At 37.7% G+C, this 23,004-nt stretch overlaps 1 protein-coding gene across 2 annotated transcripts in view; it reads left to right on the top strand.

The window, feature by feature from the left end:
• The first annotated feature begins 2,857 nt into the window (after window positions 1–2,857).
• The window catches only part of BTBD10 (BTB domain containing 10), a 70,528-nt gene continuing 50,381 nt past the window's right edge, over window positions 2,858–23,004 (top strand). Inside the window, exon 1 of one of the 2 annotated variants that reach the window (XM_065881857.1) lies at window positions 2,858–2,974. The gene's annotated coding sequence lies outside the window, so the exon portion shown is untranslated. The remainder of the gene's footprint in view (window positions 2,975–23,004) is intronic. The other variant, XM_065881858.1, reaches the window with a different exon arrangement.

Below are 23,004 nucleotides of genomic sequence, written 5' to 3'. Positions count from 1 at the left end.
TTATCCTCTGCTTTGAAACAATCTTGTGTTAACATGCTATCAAGTACAATAATATAGACAACCAAAAGAACTTGTTCATTCATTGTTTCTCTATGAAACTTCTCTATTTCTGTTCTGACCTCTTTGATACGTGGATTGATATTGTGGAAGGAAGACTTGCATTAAGGATCTGTACCTTAGCTCATTCAGTGAGCTAGCATTTACAAATTATTGTGCAAAGCAGGCTGTGATCAGTGGCATTACCTACTAGATGTATAGGTGCTACCATGCTCCCAAGTATTTGAAAGATTAATTTTTTTAAGTGAATGACAGTGATAGCTTTATTAGATACTTTCTTTTTTTCTTTCTTTCTTTCTTCCCTTCCTTCTTCCTTTCTTTCTTTCAAGAATAACAGAATAGGGCTTCCGTGGCAGCGCAGTGGTTAAGAACCTGCTGCCAACACAGGGGACATGGGTTCGAGGCCTGGTCCAGGAAGATCCCACATGCCACGGAGCAACTAAGCCCATGCACCACAACTACTGAGCCTGCGCTCTAGAGCCCATGAGCCACAACTAGTGAGCCCACGTGCCACAACTACTGAAGCCCATGTGCCTAGAGCCCATGCTCTGCAACAAGAGAAACCACCACAATGAGAAGCCTGCACACCGCAACCAAGAACAGCCCCTGCTAGCCGCAACTAGAGAAAGCTTGTACAGCAATGAAGACCCAATGCAACCAAAAAAAAAAATTAAAAAAAAAAAGAATAACAGAATAAAATGAACTATAGGCCCCTCAAAGCAAGTTTAAATGATTTGACCAGATTCCAGCATGGAATAAAGTTTCCATACTTCATCTGAAATCTTGTACTAATTCTTCCAATGTTTCCTGGAAAATTCCTAGAACTTGGAATAGAATGTGTGAATTATGCTAAGCAGAGCACCTGACTAGCTCACAACAGAGTTTGAACTTTTTCTAAAATTTTTAATTTTTTAAAAAATTGAGGAATAATTGACATACATTATATTATTTTCAGGTGTACAACATAATGATTCAGTATTTGTTTATGACCTATTTTTTTTTCTATTGGTACAGTGAGCCAAATGTCCCTATAGTATACATATACATAATAATATGAAAATAATATGTCTAAAGGGAGATTGGCAGAAATCCTATAGTAGAATATCAGGGTCTCTCTTTAGGAAATGATAGGTTCTATTTTGATATAGGGAAATAATTCCTCTTTGACAGACCTCACTAAAACTTGGACTATACAACTACTTCTCTTGATCTTATCTTATAGAAGAAAGCTCTGATAATAAATAAGGCCAATGAAGTTTTTGTTATTTTGTTGCCTGAGGGTTTTCCTGAAGTTTCTCCATAAGATACACCTGTATTACAAAACTATTAGATTCTTCTTCTTAGAAATCTTCAAAGATTTCCACTTTAGCAGAATGTGGCAATGATAATAACTTGGGATACTACGACAGAAATCTGTTTCCCTTAAGTCTCTCATATGTAGTGTCCTTAGGTGAGGACGAGGATGTTCACTATCCTCTACCGTGCAGCTCAACTGCTCATCTCCTTAGCATAAACACTGGTTTGAAAAACATTTTGGTTAGCACATGTAGAAGCCAGGGAGTTTTCTCTTCCCAACTCAACAGTGATTAAAAGCTTTTCAGGACTTCCCTGGTGACGCAGTGGTTGAGAATCCGCCTGACGGTGCAGGGGACGCGGGCTCGAGCCCTGGTCGGGGAGGATCCCGCATGCCGCTGAGCCCGTGCGCCACAACTACTGAGCCTGCGCTCTAGAGCCCATTTAAAAAGAAAGAAAGAAAAAAAGCCTTTCAGTAAAGTTCTTTCTGGCAAAATCTGTTTTCATAGCAAATTACTCAAACCAGGTCCTCTTCCTTTACGCTTCCTCTGCTTGCAGCGCTCCTACCACTCTTCTCAAAACTGGGGGACTCTTACTTATCCTTCAAAATTCAGCTCAAATGTCACTCCCTGGTGGAAGCATCCTCAACATGGCAGACCGAGCCGGTTCCTCCCTCTCAGCTCACAGCTCGGCCTTTACCACAGTATAACAGGATTGTCTGTTTTCGGGTGGGTCTCGCCCCCAGGGTGTGAGCTTCGAGGTTGGGGACTGTGTCTTTCATTTTTCTGTTTGTGTAGTCCAGCATGTGACACACAGTAGGTTCAGTAAAGTTGAGTGACCGAAACTCTATTACCGGCACCTTCTGCCACAAGAAGCAATAATATCCCATCCAGGTTACTGTCGACGTTCCACAGGAGCCCAGCTGCAAGAGCTCCAGATGGCACACCGGTTCCCGCCAACCCAGCGTTTAAAAACAAACAGCTGCGGACGCTAGGAAATAGAAGGTGGCCCTCACTAGGACCGCCTTTCCTCAACCCAGGCGGGTTAATACCCGCCAGCTGAGCCGCCAAAGGCGAGTTTGGAGTTCGCTCAGTTGAGGGAAACACTTTCCTTGAGTAAACTCAGCGTCCTTGAGGTATTCTCCAACTCTGGGCTGGAGACGCTGTCCGCTTTTTCCTAACGGTGACAGGAAATCAAGGAAAAACGTGGGATTCAAAGATTTGGGGGGTAACTCTGCTCGCAGCCACTCAGATTCGAAGCTCGCGGTTGATCCCGAGCTGACGTCTGTGAGGACCCGCGCCTTACACTCTGCGTCGCCTGCCCCCAGGCTCAACGCCCACCCCATGCAGCCACTCCCTCAACCGCCCGCCTTCTTCGCGCCCCGCCCAACTCCTGAGCGGCGAGCCACCATTCTCGCGAGAACTCAGCTAATCTCGCCTTTTTGAACAGCGGGATCTCGCGAGAAGCAGTTTAGGAGCCGGCCTGTAACCTGCTGGGGCGGCTCTTCTAGTCGCAGCTGCCGCAGCGTCCGCTGTCTCAGACACCTCCGGACGGATCCAGTTGTGGGGGAAGCGGAGGTGTCGCTGGCCCCGGCCTGTGCCTGGACACTCAAGGGGGACTACAGGTTCGAGGGTGACTGGACTCAGCTGGAGAACTCGGTGGGGGCGGCGCTGGAGGCTGGGCTTTGGTGGGGACGGAGGGCGAGTTTGGGCTTGAGAGCCGGACTCCTCTGGTGGTCTGGACGTCCCGGACCCTGTTAGGGGACCGTGGGTGAGGTTCTGTGCTCTGGCCGCTGGCGCCCAGTTCGGAGAGGCAGGGAAGGGAGTTGGGTTTCGGGGGTGCTGTTTTTGGGTTGGGAGTCCTGAGGCCTTTCCCCGGAGATGAAGGCGATACCCTTAACCCTCCTTAACAGGGCAGAGGAACAGTTGTGCGCCGCCCTTTTTCTGTCATCCTGGGTTAACGCCGCGAGGTCCTGAGGAGGGTGCATCACAGTAGGAGCTAAGGTGGCCCGAGTCTCGCTTTGGGTGAAGAGTGAGACCCCAATAAGGTGTTAAGTGGTTTTATGCTGTAATGGTATCACGTGCGGTAACGCTTTGTTTTCCCCAAACTTGCACAGAAAAGCTGCTTATTTATTTCTTTTTCAGATTCAAGTCTCCTAACACCCTTTATCCTCGAGAATGGGGTGCAGGGAGGTGAGACATCACTTAGTAATTTGTTAGTGTGGGTGCAATGTGACCATCACTGGGCTTCACAGATTTCCTACTAATCTTTCTCCTCGGTATTTTGAGTTCATAAGTTACTAGTCCAGACATGCTAAAGATAGAGCATCACTTGCTTGTCGCTTTATGCACTTAGCATATAAAATTTACTTAAATGTTTTTTAATCTTTAAGAGTCTTCATGCTTTTTATTTAAATTAACGATATCGGAGAAAAATCACAGTATATTGATTTTCTTTGCACAACTGGGTACACCCGCCCTCTACGATTTGATCAAGACTTTAGAGAGGGAGTTACAGATAAATTTTGAATGAAATAGATTGTAGAAATTGGTATAAGAGATATAATAAGGAGTGCAACTATACCGGCCAAAAAAGTTTCTGTACTGGAGAGCCCGTCCAGGACTGAAGCCCAAGCCTTGAAAATGAGGACTCTAGTTGTCATTAGAATACAAAGTGGAAAGCAGTAGAAAATACTTGGGGGAGGATTTGATGGTGGATAAAGACTGTTAAAAAAGTGTGTGAGGAGAATTATTTTTGAAGGTGTAAATGTGTTTCATAAATTTCCTAACATTTCTCAGAGTTTATGACCTAACTGCTATTGTTACACATAAAAAAGTGGGAAGGAAGGTTCTGAAGCATGGAGTATGGCAAGGAACCATGGAGTCAGGAAAGCTTTCAGTGTCTTGACAATGTTTTTGAGATTTCACCTTTTTTTTCTCCCAAAAAAACTTTCAGATGGGCTTTTTACATTCTGTATGTCACCCTTCCATCAATCTGAATTTTTTTCTTTCTCAACCTTTCTTCTAAGCCTTGTGAAAATTTTTTATTATTAACCATGAAGTTACAAACCAGTATGTCCTGCTTTATGGCTTTTTACATTAGGTGGCTTAGTGAAGTGTTGAAGTGATCAGGAAAATATTATGCACCTTTCAAAGGAATAGGTTATGAATAGCAAACTCACATGCCTCCAGATACTACACATATGAAAATAAAAATGAGTGAAATACACTAAAGAGTTTATGCCTCATCTAAGAGGGATATCCAGTTCTCACGTTCACCTGATCAGTGCCATCATGAATATGGGCCCAGTCTTCAGCCTTCTCGAGAGAACACAGGAAATCTAAATTTTTGCTTGCAGGTCTCCTGACTTTTAAAAATATTGACAGCTACTTGAAACAGTTAAAAATAACTTCATGTGGCCCAAGCAAACCCAAACCTGTCAGTAGTTGTATCCTGCTCTCCAGGTTTGGACCTGTGTTATGAGTGAGAATTAATAAATTTTACAACTGAAAAAAAAAAGATTTAAAGTAAGTATGCCAATTAGTTTGGAATTTCAAACCTAGGAGTACTTGGGGGAAAATGTCAACTCTTAATTGAAAACAGGTGAGTTTAATAGCCAAGTTTAATAGCCTTTAAATATGGTAGGGCAGATTGAACTGATACTTAGTAATATTTTAACTGGAAATAACTGAGAAAAACCCTCTCAGTATATATGGTTTAGTAACTGAGGGTTCTGAGCAAAGCAAAGGTATCTTGTAAGGGAATTGATTTATTGAGAAGCCCTTTATTGTATTTGCGATTAATATGTAAAATAAATCTAGGAGACCCTCTACTGACTCATCTATGGTTTTGAATGTTTACTGTTTGCTGTACCATCACACTTTGTCTTCCCAGTCGTTGACTTTTATTGGAAGCAATATTGATTCCTTGGATTTTATTCCGTGGCCGATGGCGTAGGGGGGAGGGGCATCGTGAGGGGAAGAAATGGGAAGGGGAAAGTGTGAGGTGAAGCAAGCACTCATGTGCTTCTCTTTTACTTTGTGCATTACAAGATTGATTTGAGTTAGCTAGTTTTTCTTGTAAGAAGAATAGGTACTTTGATTGATTAAACACAGTGCCTTATATATAGGAGAGCTTAATGATATTTGTGGAATTGAGCCCCTTGGATTAAACCACATTTATCCATTAGTGGGAAGTACTTTAATCACATAATCTGATTCATTCTTATTTGGGCTGCGGGGAATGGGGGTTTAGAGGTCAGTCCTAGGAAAGAAGTGAATCTTAGGCTTATAGAGGGCAAGGTGAAGGTCTTCGATGGCAGTAAGGGTGAGAAAGGAGGCTAGGTGAGGGAGAGAGTTTGAAAAAGGAAGATAGAAATGGTCAAGTACCACTTAGTCTACCGTGCAGTTTTACAAAGAGCTCTGCTTTTTACAACTAAATTTATCATAACTTATGCAAAGACTACATAGAATATTGTTTTTTTTAATAGATCTTCATTGGAGTATAATTGCTTCACAATACTGTGTTAGTTTCTGTTGTACAGCAAAGCGAATCAGCCACATGCATACGCATGTCCCCATATCCCCTCCCTCTTGAGCCTTCCTCCCATCCTTCCTATCCCACCCCTAGGTCATGGCAAAGCACCGAGCCCATCTCCCTGTGCTATGCTGCTGCTTCCCACCAGCCAGCTATTTTACATTCGGTAGTGTATATATGTCGTTGCTACTCTCACTTCGCCTCAGCTTCCCCCTCCCACCCCATGTCCTCAAGTCCATCCTCTATGATCCTCTATGTCTACCTCTTTATTCCTACCCTGCAACTAAGTTCATCAGTACCTTTTTTTTTTCCTAGATTCCATATATATGTGTTAGCATACGGTATTTGTTTTTCTCTTTCTGACTTCACTGTATGGCAGACTCTAGGTCTGTCCACCTCACTACAAATAACTCAGTTTCATTCCTTTTTATGGCTGAGTAACATTCCATTGTATATATGCGCCACATCTTTATCCATTCATCTGTTGACCCACCTCCTAGAGTAACGAAATAGAATATTGGTTTTTAATCAGGACTACTTTGGGAGTTTGCAGACTTAGTTTTCTTTCTTTTAGCCCAGTCTTTACTTAGGTCAAGTTAGTCTAATACCTCTTCACCCAATCCTTGCCTCTCTCTGGTGTGGGAAGTGAAACAGGAGAAGATGTGTATTCTGTGAGGTGTTCCTCTTTGAGAGTTTAAAAAACATCCTGAAGAATCTGTTACGTATTTTTGGAGATTATGTTTGTTGAAGGAAGAACCATCATTTTCCTCTCCCCATGTTTCTACATAACTTGTAAAGTAAGGAAGTTCTCTTGGAAGTAGCTTTTCCCCTTCTTTCAACTCCTAGGGTGAGATGCCCTCTTAAGGAAGGATTAGGTGAGGACTGGAGAAGGAATTGAATATGCTTTTGCTCAGTGACATCTGGTTCTGTTTTTAGAGCTCTCAATTCTTAGGACATAACATTCTCTACTCCCCTGTAGGGTGGATTTATCTGAGCAGCCTGGACCCTATGAGGGAGAAGAAAATGAAACGTATACAGTTCTAAGTTTAATTTACAATTGAAGTTAATAGGTAGCTTTTTTGGCCACTGATTTCAGCTATAATTTTACCTTTGTCTGACTCCTTTGTTTCTTTGTTGGTTATAAACCCACAGTAAGGGAGAAGGATGCCCACTAATGGAAGAAGAACTATTTTGAAATCTTGTCTCCTCTTGGATAGAATGTTTATTAGGGTTTAAGCTAATGTTGCATTTCCCTACTAATGGCTTGCTCTGGTTTACTTTGGCATCTTGAAACTGAGAACTGCCTTGTTAAGCAGGTAGCAATCTAGAGCTTAGAGATGGAAGGTAAGCAATCAGAATTCAAAGAGATGCTCTTTGGGAGAGGATTAAGAGGTTGGTAAATGTTCGATGTAGGCAGTGAGAATACAATGAGCTAAAATACTTGAAATAGTAGAAACTTGACATTAAAGAGGAAAGATTTTATGTGGAATATGTGACCTTATGTCACAGAAGATTTCTGAAGATTTGTAAAATGTTAAAAGGTATCTATGCCAATAAAAGCATCTTTTTAAATCCTAATTAATAGTTTAATTATATTTTTCTGTTTAAAAATGTAAGATATCTGATTACATGGTACCTATTTTTATCTTTGTAGTTGAAATGAATGGTCTGTTAGTACTTTTGGTCATGAACTGAAATTAACATTTGTTATTTGGTTGAGGGTGAGAGTCTGTCATAGTGAAGTAATAATTGAAGTACTTGATTAGAAGCTATGAATAACACTTTTCTAAGGTCATTTAACATTGTAATCATACTTTTCTTTTCATTGTAATCATACTTGGAATACCTTATTTGGGATCACTTAGATCTGTGTTTAAAGCCGACTGTTAGCTCTATGACATAAGTTACTTAACTACTCTGAGCTGTTGTTGGCTCACATGAAAAATGGAGATAGAACACAATTGTCAGGAGTTTAAGAATGAAATTAAATAAAATATACACAAGTGCTATGTAAATAGTAAAGTGAATATAACTTGTTAGCACTTTGTACTGTGTTTATGCTCAGAAAATAGCATACTGTCTGGTGATCTTAAGACACATCAGTGGAATTTACATTTACATCTAGCTGTCTCATTTGTAGGGAACAAATTCAAATGGCTATTTGCAGCCTTGACAATATGACTCTTCCACTGGAAATTACAAAAGTTTTTTTTTCTTTTTCTTTATTCTAGTCCACAATGAACAGTAGGAATCTCTTTCTTGCTTTTCATGTTGGCATTGACTATCCATTGACATATCTGGTATTCTAAGTAATCTTTTAAAAATTGAAATATAGTTGATGTACAATATTATGTTAATTTCAGGTATACTACATAGTGATTTGACATTTGCATATATTGTGAAATGACAGTAAGTCCATTAGCTTTCTGTCCTGATAAAACTTACTGTATAATAGTACTGACCATATCCTTATGCTGTATATTACGTCCCTGTGGCGTGTTTCGTAACTGGAGGATTGTACCTCTTAATCCCGTTCACCTATTTCAACCCCCCACCTGTCTCCCCTCTGGATACCACCTGTTTGTTCTCTGTATCTGTGAGTCTGTTTTCATTTTGTTTTGTTTTTTAGATTCCACATATAAGTGAGATCATATGGTATTTGACTTATTTCATTATAGTATAATACCCTCTAGATCCATCTATGTTGTTGCAAATGGCAAGGCTTCTTTTTTTTAATGGCTGAAAAATATTCCGCTGTATTTATATACTCCATCTTCTTTATCCATTCGTCTATTGATGGGCACTTAGGTTGCTTCCATACCTTGGCTCTTGTAAATAATGCTTCATTGAACATAGGGTGCACATATTTTTTCAAATTGGTGTTTTTGTCTTCAGGTAAATACCCAGAAGTTAAATTGCTGGATCATATGGCAGTTCTATTTTTAATTTTTTGAGAAACCTCTATACTGTTTTTCCTTCTGGCTGTACCAGTTTACATTTCCACCAGCTATGCACGAGGGTTCCCTTTTCTCCATCCTTGCCAATACTTGTTATTCATTGTTTTGTTGATGATAGCCATTCTGACAGGTGTGAGGTGGTATCTCATTGTGGTTTTAATATGATTAGTGATCTTTTCATGTGTCTGTTGGCCAGCTGTATGTCTTCTTTGGGAAGATGTCTAGGTCCTCTGCCTATTTTTTAATTGGGTGGTTTGTTTTTTTGATGTTGAGTTGTATGAATTCTTTGTGTATTTTGAATATTAACCCATTGTTAGATATGTTGTTTGCAGATATCTTCTCCCATTCAGTAGGCAGCCTTTTCAGTTTGTTGATAGTTTCGTTTGCTGTACAAAAGCTTTTTAGTTTGATGTAATCATATTTGTTTATTTTTCTTTAGTTTCTGTTGCCTGAGGAGACAGATCCAAGAAAATATTGCTAAGACTTATGTCAGAGAGCTTACTGCCTATGTTTTCTTATAGGAGTTTTATAGTTTCAGGTCTTACATTTAAGTCTTTATTCCATTTTGAGTTTGTTTCGGTATATGCTATGAGAAATTAGTACACTTTGATTGTCTGTATGTAGCTGTCCTGTTCTCCCAACACCATTTATTGAAGAGGCTGTCTTTTACTCATTGTATATTCTTGCCTCATTTGTTGTAGATTAATTGACCATATAAGTGTGAGTCCATTTCTGGGTCCTGTATTCTGTTTGTTGATCTGTGTGTCTGTTTTGATTTGTAGTGTAGTTTGAAATCAGGGTGCATGATATTCCAGCTTTGTTCTTCTTTCTCAAGATTGTTGGCTATTTGGGATCTTTTGTTTCCATACAAATTTTAGAATTATTAGTTCTAGTTCTGTGAAAAATACCATTGGTATTTTGATTTAGACTGCCTTGGGTTATATGGTCATTTTAACAATATTAATTCTTCTATGAGCATGGTAAATCTTTCCGTTTGTTTGCGTTGTCTTCAGTTTTCTTCAATGTCTTATAGTTTTCTGGGTCCAGGTCTCTTATCTCCTTAGATGTATTCTTAGTTATTTTATTCTATTTGATGCAGTTGTTAATGAGATTGTTTTCTTAATATCTTTTTCTGATAGTTTATTGTTAGTGTATAGAAATGCACCAGATTTCTGTATACTTATTTTGTATCTTGCAACTTTACTGAATTTATTAGTTTAGCGGTTTTTAGTAATGTGTTTAGGATTTTCTATACTTAAAACATGTCACCTGTAAACTGGGACAGTTTTATTTCTTTCTTTCTAATTTGGATTCCTTTTAATTCTTTTTCTTGTCTGGTTGCTATGGCTAGGATTGCCAACACTATGTTGGGGCATCCTTGTCTTGTTCTGGATTTTAGACAAAGTGCTTTCAGCTTTTCACTGTTGAGTATGGTGTTGGCTGTGGTTTTGTAATATATGGCCTTTAATATGTTGAGATATGTTCCCTCTATACCCACTTTGTTGAGAGTTGTTATCATAAATGGATTTGAAATTTGTCACAGGCTTTTCTGCATCTATTGAGATGATAATATGATTTTTATTCTTCAGCTTGTTACTGTGGTTTATCACTTTTATTTGCGTTTATTGAAAAATCCTTGCATCCCTGGGATAAATCCCACTTGATCATGGTATATGGTCCTTTTTATGTATTGTTGAATTCAGTTTGCTCATGTTTTGTTGAGGATTTTTGCATCTGTGTTCATCAGAGATGCTGGCATGTAATTTACTTTGTGGTATCTTTGCATGGTTTTGGTATCAGGGTGATACTGGCCTTGTATAATGAGTTAAGAAGTATTCCTCCCTCTTCAATTTTTTTTGTAATAGTTTAGGAAGGATGAGTGTTAACTCTTCTTTAAATGTTTTGTAGAATCCACCTGTAAAGCTGTCTGGTCCTGGACTTTTGTTTGTTGGGAGTTTTTGTTTTTTTAAATTGATTCAGTTTCATTACTGGTAATTGGTCTGTTCATATTTTTTTATTTCTTCCTGATTCATTTTTGGGAGATTTTTATGTTTCTAGGAATTTATCCATTTCTTCTAGATTGTCCATTTTATTGGCATATATTTGTTCTTAGTAATCTTTTACAATCCTTAGTGTTTCTGTGGTGTCGTTTCTGATTTTATTTCTTTCATTTCTGATTTTATTTATTTGGGCCCTCTCTTTCTTGATGAGTCTGGTTAAAAATTTATCAGTTTTGTTTATCTTTTCAAAGAACTCGTAATTTCATTGGTGTTTACTTTTTTAAAATTTTTAATTTTTTTAGTCTATTTCATTTACTTCTGCTCTGATAGTTATGATTTCTTTCCTTCTAATTTCGTGTTTGTTTGTTCTGCTTTTTCTAGTTCCTTTAGGTGTAAGTTTAGGTTTTTTTATTTGAGAGTTTTCTTGTTTCCTGAGGTAGGCTTGTATCACTACAAGCTTCTTTCATAGAACTGCTTTTGATGTGTCCCAGAGATGTGGATGGATTGTTGTATTTCCATTTTCATTTGTTTCCAGGTATTTTTTGATTTTCTCAGTAAACCATTGGTTGTTTAGTAGCATGTTTTTTTAGCCTTCCCATATTTGTGTCTTTTGTAGTCTTTTTCTTGTAGTTTGTTTCTAGTCTCATACTGTTTCCAGAAAAGATACTTAATATAATTTCAGTATTCTTAAATTTATTAAGGCTTGTTCTGTGGCCTAGCTTCTGATATGTCCATTTGTGCTAAAAAGAATGTGTATTCTGCTGGTTTTGGATGAAATGTTCTATACATATCTATTAAATCCATCTGGTCTAAAGTGTTATTTAAGGCCAATGTTTCCTTATTGATTTTCTGTCTGGATGATCTGTCCATTGATGTAAGTGAGGTGTGAAAGTTTGCTACTGTTACTGTGTTAGTGTCAGTTTCTCTGTTTATGTTTATTAATATTTCTTTTATGTATTTAGGTGCTCCTATGTTGGGTGCATATATATTTACAATTGTTATATCCTCTTGTTGGCTTGATCTGTTTATCATTACATAATGTCCTTCTTTTACTCTTGTTACAGTCTTTGTTTTAAAGTCTATTTTGTCTGATATAAGTATTGATACTCCAGCTTTCTTTTCCTTGCCACTTGCATGGAATACCTTTTTCCATCCCCTCAATATCAGTCTGCATATAACTTTAAATCTGAAGTGAGTCTCTTGTAGGAAGCATATATATGGTTTTTTCTTTTTTTTAAAAAATCTGTTCAGCCACTGTTTTTTTTTTTTTTTTTTTTTTTTTTTTTATGCGTTACGCGGGCCTCTCACTGTCGTGGCCTCTCCCGTTGCGGAGGACAGGCTCCGGACGCGCAGGCTCAGCGGCCATGGCTCACGGGCCCAGCCGCTCCGCGGCATGTGGGATCTTCCCAGACCGGGGCACGAACCCGTGTCCCCTGCATCGGCAGGCGGACTCTCAACCACTGCGCCACCAGGGAAGCCCCAGCCACTGTCTTTTGATTGGAGCCTTTAGTCCATTTACGTTAATTACTGATAGGTATATACTTTTTCCATTTTAATTCTTTGCTGGTTGCTTTTGTAGTTCTTTGTAGTTCTTCTCTTCTTTTGCTTTCTTCCCTTGTGATTTGATGACTGTCTTTAGTGTTATGTTTGAATTTTATTTTTTTTGTGTGTGTATGTATCTATTATAGGTTTGTGGTTATGAGGTTAACAAATAGCTATATGCACGTGTGTGTGCACACACACACGTATGCGATTGTTTTAAGTTGATAGATCCCTTAATTTTGAACAGATTCTAACCACCCTAAATTTTTACCCCTTGCACATTTAATATTTTTCACATGATGTTTAAAATCTTTTTGTTGTTGTGTCTTATTATGGATATATATTATTACTTTTGTCTTTAGCCTTCCTATTAGCTTTATAATGGTTGATCTATTACCTTTACTGTATGTTTGCCTCTACAAGTGATATTTTTCCTTTCATAATTTTCATATTTCTAGTGGTGGCCTTTCTGTTTAGAGAAGTTCTTTCAACATTTCTTGTAAAGCTGGTTTAGTGATGCTGACCTCATTTAGGTTTTGCTGGTCTGTAAAAGTCTGTTTCTGCTTCAAATCTGAGTGATAACCTTGCTGGATAGAGTATTCTTGGTTCTAGGTTTTTTTCTTTCATCACTTTGAATATATCAGGCCAGTCACTTCTGGCCTGCAGCTTCTTCTGAAAAGCTGATAGTCATTTCGGAGTTCCTTGTATGTAACTAGTTGGCTTTTCTTTCACTGCCTTTAAGATTCTCTATCTTTAACTTTTGCCATTTTAATTATAATTTGTTTTGGTGTGGACATCTTTGGGTTCATCTTGTTTGGGACTTTCTGTGCTTCCTGAACCTGAATGTCTTTTCCTTTCCTAGGTTAGGGAAATTTTCAGCTGTTACGTATTCAAGTAAGTTCTCTGCCCCCTGTCTCTCCCTCTTCTTCTGGGACCCCTATAATGTTAGTATGCTTTATGTTGTCCCAGAGGTCTCTTAAACTAAGCTTATTTTTTTTTTTTTAAATTAGCTTCTGTATTTTTATTTATTTATTTATTTATTTTTGCGGTACGCGGGCCTCTCACTGTTGTGGCCTCTTCCGCTGCGGAGCACAGGCTCCGGACGCCCAGGCTCAGCGGCCATGGCTCACCGGCCCAGCCGCTCCGCGACACGTGGGATCCTCCTGGACCGGGGCACGAACCCGCGTCCCCTGCATCGGCGGGCGGACTCCTAACCACTGCGCCACCAGGGAAGCCCCAAACTAAGCTTATTTTTAAAAATTCTCTTTTGTTTTTTTCTCTTCAGCATGGTTGATTTCCAGTACTGTCTTCCAGATTGCTGATCTGTTTTGCTGTATGATCTAATGTACTGTTGATTTCTTGTAGTGTATTTTTTATTTCACTTTATTGTATCTGTTTGGTCCTTCTTTGTATTTTCCAGGTATCTGTTTGGTTCTTCTTTGTATTTTCCAGCTATTTCCAGCTTCTCACCATGTTCATTCATTCTTCTCCTGAGTTTGTTGAGTATCTTTATGATCACTACCTACCTTGAACTCTTTATCAGGTAGATTGTTTGTCTTCACTTCATTTAGTTCTTTTTCTGAGGCTATACGTCTTGTTCACTCATTTGGAATATATTCCTCTATCTCCTCATTTGGCCAAATCGCTGTATTTCTTTCAGTGTATTAGGTAGGCTGCTTATGTGTCCTGATCTTGAAGTGGCCTCATGTAGGAGATGTCCTATGGGGCCCAGCAGCACACTCCACTCTGGTCACCAGAGCTCTATGCTCTAGAGGTGCCTCTTATGTAGGCTGCATGAACCTTTATGTTGTGCTGGGGCTGAGTACTGTGATTGTGCTGGTAGGCAGGGCTGTCCGCTGTCCAGTTGGCTGTGCCTTATGTGGTGGCTGCAAGCCTCCTGGAGGGCAGGGTAGGCTTCTTGTGTGGCTCTCTACAGGGTCTGGTGGGCACAGGGCTGGTGCTGGCTCATTGGTGGGTTGTGTTGGGTCCCTGGCACTAATCAGCTAGAGGGAGGATTCCAAAATGGAGCTTGTCTGTACTGGTGTTATCATGGTAGAACAAGCTCCACAAAATGGCTGTTGCCATCATTTCCTCCCCCAGGGGGTGTCCCATTTGCCTCCTACCTCTCTGGGAGGCTCTCCAAGATCAGCAGGTGGGTCTCGCCCAAGCTCCTTTCAAACTATTGCCTCTGGTCTGGGACTTGGGGCTTGTTGAGATTATGTGTGCTCCCTTTAAGAGCAGAGTCTGTTTCCTAACACCGATTCCCCACCACCCATGCTCCCAAATATAAGCTCTCCTGTTTTCAAAGCTAGACATTCTGGGGGTTTGTTTCCTGGTGCACAACCCCTTGGACTGGGGAACCTGCTGTGGGGCTTGGACCCATTGCTCCTTGGGGAGGACCAGTTGTGATATTCCTCCCATTTGTGGGTTGCTGACTGAGTGATGTGGGTCCTGACAATACTGTGTCTCTGCCCCTCCTACCCCTCTCATGTGGTTCCTTTATATCTTTAGTTTTGGAAAATCTTTTCTGCTAATCTTCAGGTTGTTCTTATAGATAGTTGCTCTGTAAGTAGTTGTAATTTTGGTGTGTCCGTGGACAGAGATGAGTTCAGGGTCTTCCTACTATACCATCTTGGCCATCTCCTTTATTCTCTGTAATTTGAATTCCAGGTGGAACAGCAGAGAAAAGAGAATATATTGTAGAGAGAAATGGCATGAAATTTTAAAAACCGTCTATTGGGATACTGTTAACATCTCTAAAATTTTTTTATTTTTATTAATTTGGATTATTTTTCTTTAAGATCTTTGACTATCATTGCTGGTAGCAGATGAATAGAAAATTATCCTGAGTTTTCTATTTGTGGACTATGTTAAAAATAAATTTAAAAGCTCAGATACCTGAGGAAGTATCTCAGGGGCATAATTGTGCAACAAAATGTTTTTTTACCTTTTCTCATTCTTAGATGGTCATGCAAATAGTGCTGAATTATTTTAAAGGTAATTATTTCATTCAGGGCAGTTTGCTTTATACAATGCAGGATTGAATTTTATTTTTCTCACACCTTGAGAGCAAGCAATGCAGTCTGCTCTGTCCTTTTGGCTCCTAATTTGTTAATTTAGAATTTTCCTAAAGAAGTTCCTGTAAGATGGGTAACTGTGGGACACTATTATTTTCTTCTTGTTGAATATTCCAAATTGCCTGAGTTTCTCTTTTCAAAGAGAGAATATTTAGTTATTAAGAGACTAGTGAAGTTATAAAACTGTAATACTGGAAGTATTTTAAAATCATTAATACTCTAGTGTTTGGAAGAGATAACTAAACTGCAGATTAGGCCTCATTACCTGAGTTTGATAAAACTTATTTATTGTACCATATGAAGAAAACAGCAAAACTTCCATTTATACTTATTTTTTTAACTCAATCTCTTTTTCGTTTTCATTTTTTGTGTATGTGTAATATATACATAGTACTATTTATATACATGTATGTGCATTGTTTATATATATGTATGTGCAGCTACTCAAGTTAGTTGAATTGAAAACATTAAGAAAGGGAAAAAGTGTCATCTTTTAGAATAAGAGTGGTATGACATCTTTGATCATCTTTGCTTCCCTAGTGAATGATACTTTTTAACAGTAGCCTTGAATACTTGTTGGTTTTGAAATTGTTTTATGAGTACTTTGAAAAATTACTTATAAAAGTAGATTATTTGGAGTAATTTCTTTCTGAATATGAACATGCAATGTATTGCATGCAATTTGGGACAGTCACCAAAAAGCAAAGAAGAAAATGGCATCTTAATCCCATGACCCAATGATAATTGCTTCCAGTCATAAACACATGTATACACATACACGTGCATACACACACACAATTGGGATCATTCTGTATGTAATGACTTAAATTTTTTATTTTGAGAAATTAAAATAATAAATACATAACTAGATTTAAAAATGAACATTCCCTTCTTCCTCCCCTTCCCCCTTTCCCTCTCCTTCCCCTTCCTCTATAAATTCTTTGATAAACATATTTCTCAGGATAAAAATTTAAAAGTGGGATTCTTGTGTTAAAATGTGTGACACCCTCCAGGTTTTACAGTTTATATTCCCACAAGCCTGAGTAGCCTTTTCCCTTCTTCTTTAGCCATCATTGGTTATCATGAAAACAAACCAAGAAATCTTTGACAATTTGATCAGCTAAACATCTCAGATTTAACTTGGGTTTCTTATATTACTAGTGAGGTTGAACATTTCCTCTTTTCCCCTTTTTAGCAGCCAGTATTCTTTTTGTAAATTGCTAACTTAATGAACTCTGCGTGTTTTTCCATCACAGTGTTCAGATATTTTTAATATGGATTTATAAATATTCCTTATATTTAAGATTAAAATCTTATCTATTTGTTATATACATTTTTATAGCTTTTCATTTATCTTTTATAGTTTGAATTTTTATGTAGTCTAACCTAATGCTTTTTGAAAGTGGTCTGCAGTCCCAATTCTGATCCCTGATGAAATTTTCACTAGTCTTTGTTGCAAATGTGAGCATAAAGTGTCTGACTGCACGTTCCTGTTTCTCATATTTTTTTTCCTCTGATTTGAGGCTTAGAAATTCCTTCTTTATTCTGAGAGTCAGATAAATGTTCATTTATATTTTTTTCTTAATTCTTTATGGTTTTGTGTTCTACTTTTATTTTTTTTAATAATGTGGAATTTGGGAGAGATAATATTGTGAGAAAGGAAAGGATCTTCAGCCGAAATAGTTGATCAATATTTTAGAACCTCTCTATCTAACCTTGAATCTGTCATCTAGCTATCTGTCTCTTAGTGATTTGAAATGTGACCACTAGTACTTTTTATTTTCTGGGCATAGCATTTTGATGGGTTGTGTATTAAACTTGAGAGACAGTATAGTATGGTGGAAGAAGCACTGAATTTGACTGTACAGATATGTATTTGAGTCCTAGTTTATTTATTAGCTATGTGACATAGGCAAATAACATAATCCCTTTAAGCCAGTTTCTCAGTTTTTAAAAAGAGATCACCTTTATATAATAGAGGATACCTCTTGTGCCTTGTAGGCTCGATATATGGATTAGCGTAGAAAATGTATATGAAAATCCACCTTATTATCCAAGGCTTCCTGAATTAGATACTAGCATCTAGCTCCTGTACCTCTATCCTGCTTGAAAAATCTCACTGCATATTTTGGTATAGTTCATTTAGTGCTGAGGCATATCTCATACCTACCACCAGTCTGGTAACCTTTCCAAAGGAGGATGGTTTGAGCTTATTGTTCAGGAACCCATTCTGATATGTATTGGTCATTGCTTATTATTCTATCATATATGGTAGTAACAGCCACATATGGCTATTCAGATTTAAGTGAATTAAAATAGAAAATTGAAAATTCATTTCATCAATTGTACATTTCAGGTGTTTTATAGCTACATGTAGCCAGTGGCTACTTCTTGGACAGTGCAGACGTATAGAACATTTCCATTATCAGACAAAGTTCTGTTGGGTAATACTTCAGTCTAGAACTTGAATCATACTTAGGGCCTTTTCTAGTCTATTGAATTGAGGGCAGGTAAACAAGCAAAAATCTGAAAGGAATGGAAGGTAATGGGATAATGAATGGGTCAAAATGCAACAGCATATTAAAAGTTATATGAAAAATATAATATAACTTATTAAAAAAGCCTCTCAGAGGGAAAAAGAAAACATTGTTTGAGTCTGACTTTGTTTAAAGGGTCATGGAGGAAAAAATAAAACATTGAGTCTAACTTTGTTTAAAGGGTGCTGGTTCTTAGGAGTTGAATGTAATCTCCTTTGATTTAGGCACTTCATCAGCTTATTGGAGATTTGCCTATATTAAATTTTACGTCAAGGTGATTTGCTTCAACTAAGATGTTTCCGGTTTTGAAGGCAATACTAGTTAGTCATAGAAGAAAAGGAAAAATAGGGACATAACGCATAGAAAATAAAACGTTAAGTTTTTTTAGAAAATTAAAAAAATCATATATGCCTTTTAGTGAGTTTTAAGAATTTAGCACTATAAACAGCATCTAGTTCATTATAATGCTAATTATGTAATGTAGTTATTTAGAAAATGCCTAAGATAGGGAAAGATTTTCAAACATTGATTGAGCTGTTTAAGGTGGGTGGGGGAATAAATGAAATGGTTCTTGAAGTGTTAATGTCTTAAACAAGAAATCAGCAAAATTTCAGTAGAAATTCTATAACAGTAATAAAATCAATGAACTCAGAGATTTTATCTCCAGGTCACCTCTGGAAGATCAAGGGCTGAATATGAGCTGACTTTGGAAGTCTTACATTTTGGTGGATTTGATAAGGAATTCCTTTAAATAGACAAAGTACCCTACTTTTAGTGGAAAATTCATGCAGTTTTATTAAATCTGTTTGTTAGTGTATCCCTAGCAGTTAGCAAAATGCCTGAAAGGTACTAAGTACTCAATGAATAGATTTTGAATGAAAGCATAAGTCAATTGAATTTGATATCCTGGAACTAGTTACATAAAATCTAGTCAGATATAATCTAACTGATATAATCAGGATACAAAAATATCCTGAATAAAGTTCTCAGCTTTATTTACTTGCCTTATTTTAACTGCAGCAAATAAGAAAAATATAAGTCTTGACATTTGAAAGTGCTTCTATGAGATTTAGGCAGCTTTGAGGAATCTTTTGGGGAATATTAGGAGTCATTTGATAATATCTTTAAAAATGTTTCCAGGGGTATTTGTTATGTTCCCTCTTTTAACACCATTTTCTTAGTGTATAGTTCCTAAGAGCAAGTATTAGCATTAGATACTTTTTGCTCGTTTGAGGATGAGATTCACATGATTGGTGCGTATGATTATACAATATTATTCTTTTTAAAGACAAGCAACTAAGTTAAAGACTCCCTATAAATCTTCATAACTTGCATTTCCTCTTCTCTAGTGTATTCTGTTAAATGAAGTGCCCTTTGGTTTCTTTCATCTTAATTTTATTAATGAGAACATTTTGTAAAAGTTTACATATAGCGTGTATACCAAGCTGTGGGAACACACATGAGTTATCCTTTGTTCTTGCCCTCAAGGAGTCTTACAGTTTAAGGGAAGACATGTGGCAGAAAAATATTCTACCAATGCATAATGATGGAGTTCAGAACATGCTACCCCAAAGTATGGCACCTTCACATATTGAATATTTTAAGCAGAAGGAATTAGAGCAACAGCATGTGCTGGAGGAACTTTCTGACCTGCCTCTAAAGCAGGTCATTAAAACCCTCATGAGAGGTGTCCCTAAACCTAGAGGAAAGGAGCATCTTTAGCTCCAAAGGTGAAGGAACATAGAAATCTGAACGAGAGATAATGCTAGTAAGTTTTTGTCAATTTACTATACTCTTTCCACGATATTCCAGTCTTCATCAAACTTGGCATAGGAACACTCAGGTTTGTTTCTTCGGGCCTTCATTTGCTTATGAAGGCTCCAGTGTTGAGTAAAGTTTACATTAAATAAACATGTATGCTTTTCTCTTGTTAATATGTCTTGTTACAAGGATCCCAGTTGAAAATTTAGAAGGGTAGGGGAAAAAGATATTTTTCCTCCCCTACTATATGTATTGACCATATTTAAGCAATCAGAAACAAAAAACAAAACTATAGGTAAGCAGTAAAATTAAACAAGGAAGAAAAATTTGATAACAAAGCCATTTCCAAATACTTAACTGTAGCCCCCCACTTCCCAATTATGAAAACAATGTATGGTATATTCAAATAGTATAAGAGATACAATGAAAAGTAAGTCTTTCTCTCATTTCAGCCTTTCCTCAGAGGCAACTAGTTAGAAGTTTTATGTGTTATTTCTAGACATTTAAAAAAACATATAAAAACATTGATGAGTGTTTGCATACATATTTTTAAAATATATTGGAGTACATAATACATATCTGTACTATGCTTTTTAGCATAACGTTATATCTTGGAATGTTTTTCTTATCAGTATGTATCTCATTTTTACTGGTTGCATGATACTGTGGAAATTTTTAACCAATTCATTTCTGGGGAACATTTAGATTGGTTCTAGGTTTTTGCTGTGACAAGTAGTGCTGTGAAGTCAAGGAGATAAAAGAGATGTATGTGTTGTGTGTGTGTGTGTTAGTATAGTGGTATGTATAATTAGAACAAGGGCTGAGCAGAATCTTAAACTTTCAGTGACGTACCTAGGCAGAATGTGTTGGACAATAAGATAGACCCTAAAGTAGTTCCCATGATCCCTGCCTCCTGGTGTTCATGCCTTTGTATAATCCCCTCGCCTTGAGTGTGAGCAGAATTTGTGACTTCCTTCTAACCAAAAGGATATGCTAAAGGTAATGGAATGTTACTTTCCTAGTTATCTTACATAAGACTCCATTTGGCTAGCAGACTGACTATCTACATCATTGGCTTTGAATCCTACTGCCATAAGGAAATGAATTGTTACAATCTCAGTAACCTTGGAAGTGGATCCTTCCCCAGTTGAGCCTCCAAATGAGGATGTAATTATGGTTGACACCTTGATGTAGCCTTGTAGAGGACCCAGCTAAACTATGCTGGATTCCTAACCCACAGAAACTAAGATAGTATATGGTATTGTAAACCACTGGGTTTGTGGTAATTTGTTATGTAGAAAGGAGGTTGTTATGTCCAAATGAGAGAAAAAATATAAAAAATTTAAGCTTCTCGGATACTGCAAGAATATTCTGATAAAAATAACTGAAGGAGTTTTCAGAGAGGTTAGAAACTAGGATGATTTGTCTGTTCTTCCAGAGATTAAAATTTACTTTTAAGCTGAGTGAAATATTTGTTTTACATCATAGTTACTATAGGAATGACCTAAGGGTTTTTTTAAATTAATTAATTTATGTATGTATGTATGTATGGCTGTGTTGGGTCCTCGCCACTGCGTGAGGTCTTTCTCTGGTTGCGGTGAGTGGGGGCTACTCTTCATTGTGGTGTGGGGGCTTCTCATTGCGGTGGCTTCTCTTGTTGCGGAGCACGGGCTCTAGGCATGCAGGCTCAGTAGTTGTGGCTCGTTGGCTTAGTTGCTCTGTGGCATGTGTGATCTTCCCGGAATAGGGCTCAAACTTGTGTCCCCTGCGTTGGCAGGCGGATTCTTAACCACTGTGCCACCAGCGAAGTCCGATGACATAAGGTTTTGATTTAGCTACTGAAACTGTTGCCAGCTATTGTGTTCAAAGTACATGGCTCTTTGATGACCCTGTAAAAGTCTAAGGAAATTTTAATGTTCAGTAGAACAGGGGAGGGTCAGGTGTACCTTGGAGAAATTGGGAAAACTCAAAATGAGTAGAAATTGTATCCTCAATCATTCTTCCCCTGTTCCCTGTGTTGTGATTATTTTATAATTATTATTTAAATGAGGACATGGATAATATCATATTCACCTTTTTATTCCAGCCATCTAGCACATTATAGATGCTCAATAAATGTTGAGCGACTGTCTAGGAATTCTTGTCGTCTCTGGTGATCTCAAAAGGCAAATGGAAAGTTATAAATGAACTAATGAAATATTATGCAAAATTTGTATTTGGTAGTCTACTAGAGAAAGTCAGCAATGTGCCCAGCACTGTGTTATTATATAAGGTGTCCTGTCTTATTTATTCTTTATAATAATTTGATTGGCAGTTATATTAGTAATAGATAAAATAATGGTAATGAGAATTGTATTATTTTCATTTCACATTTAAGGAAATTGAGGTCTTAGAGGTTAAGAAGCTTGTACAAAGTCATACAACTTAGTTTTATCTGATTCTGAAACCTTTTCTCTAAGTCACTTACTATTGTGGCAGAAGTAGAAAAATTCTCACCAGTTTTCATGATCAAAAATGTGTGTGTGTCATTTATGGCAGTGGGAGGGTGGCTGTGGATTAAGTATGCTTGGGATGGTAAGGGGGGCAGTGTGATGTGGGGGTTTTGATCCAAAAATGCTTTAATTATGTCATGCTAACATGTTTGACATTTGTAAATATTTATTAAACATCTCTGCTGCTGTTTTTTTCTTTTTAAATTTCAGTGCCATAAAATTCTCTTTCTGGTATACCGTTCTTAGGAGTTTGGACGGAGGCATACAATTGTGTAACTACCACCACCACCACAATCCAGATACAGATAGTTCCATCACCCCCCAAAATTACCTTGTGCTATTACCCCAGCTCTAACCTCTTGCTGCTCTATCTGTAATCCCTACAGTTTTGTCCTTCTGACAATGTTATATGAACGAAATCATATGGTATGGAACCTTTAAGTCTTGCTTCTTTCACTTATCATAATGCTTTTGAGATTCCATTTTGTTGAGTGTATTAGTAGTGACTCCAGTTACTTACATGTTGTATCATTAGATGCTGTCCCATCTGTGTCTGCAGAGCTGTTGTTTTTCTTTAATCTTTCTCTTTATTCTATGGGTTGGGTCATTTCTGATACTCTATTTTCAAGTTCCTTGATTGTTTTTTTGTTTTTTGGTCATTCCATCTGCTATTGTGCCCATCTAATGGATTTTTCATTTTAGTTCTTTTCAGCTAGAGCTGAGTTTTCATTTTTTGTTTTCACTTCTCTATT

Source organism: Phocoena phocoena, chromosome 8, assembly GCF_963924675.1.
Source record: "Phocoena phocoena chromosome 8, mPhoPho1.1, whole genome shotgun sequence".
Lineage (NCBI taxonomy): Eukaryota > Metazoa > Chordata > Mammalia > Artiodactyla > Phocoenidae > Phocoena > Phocoena phocoena.
This window is presented reverse-complemented; position numbering and strand designations above follow the sequence as displayed.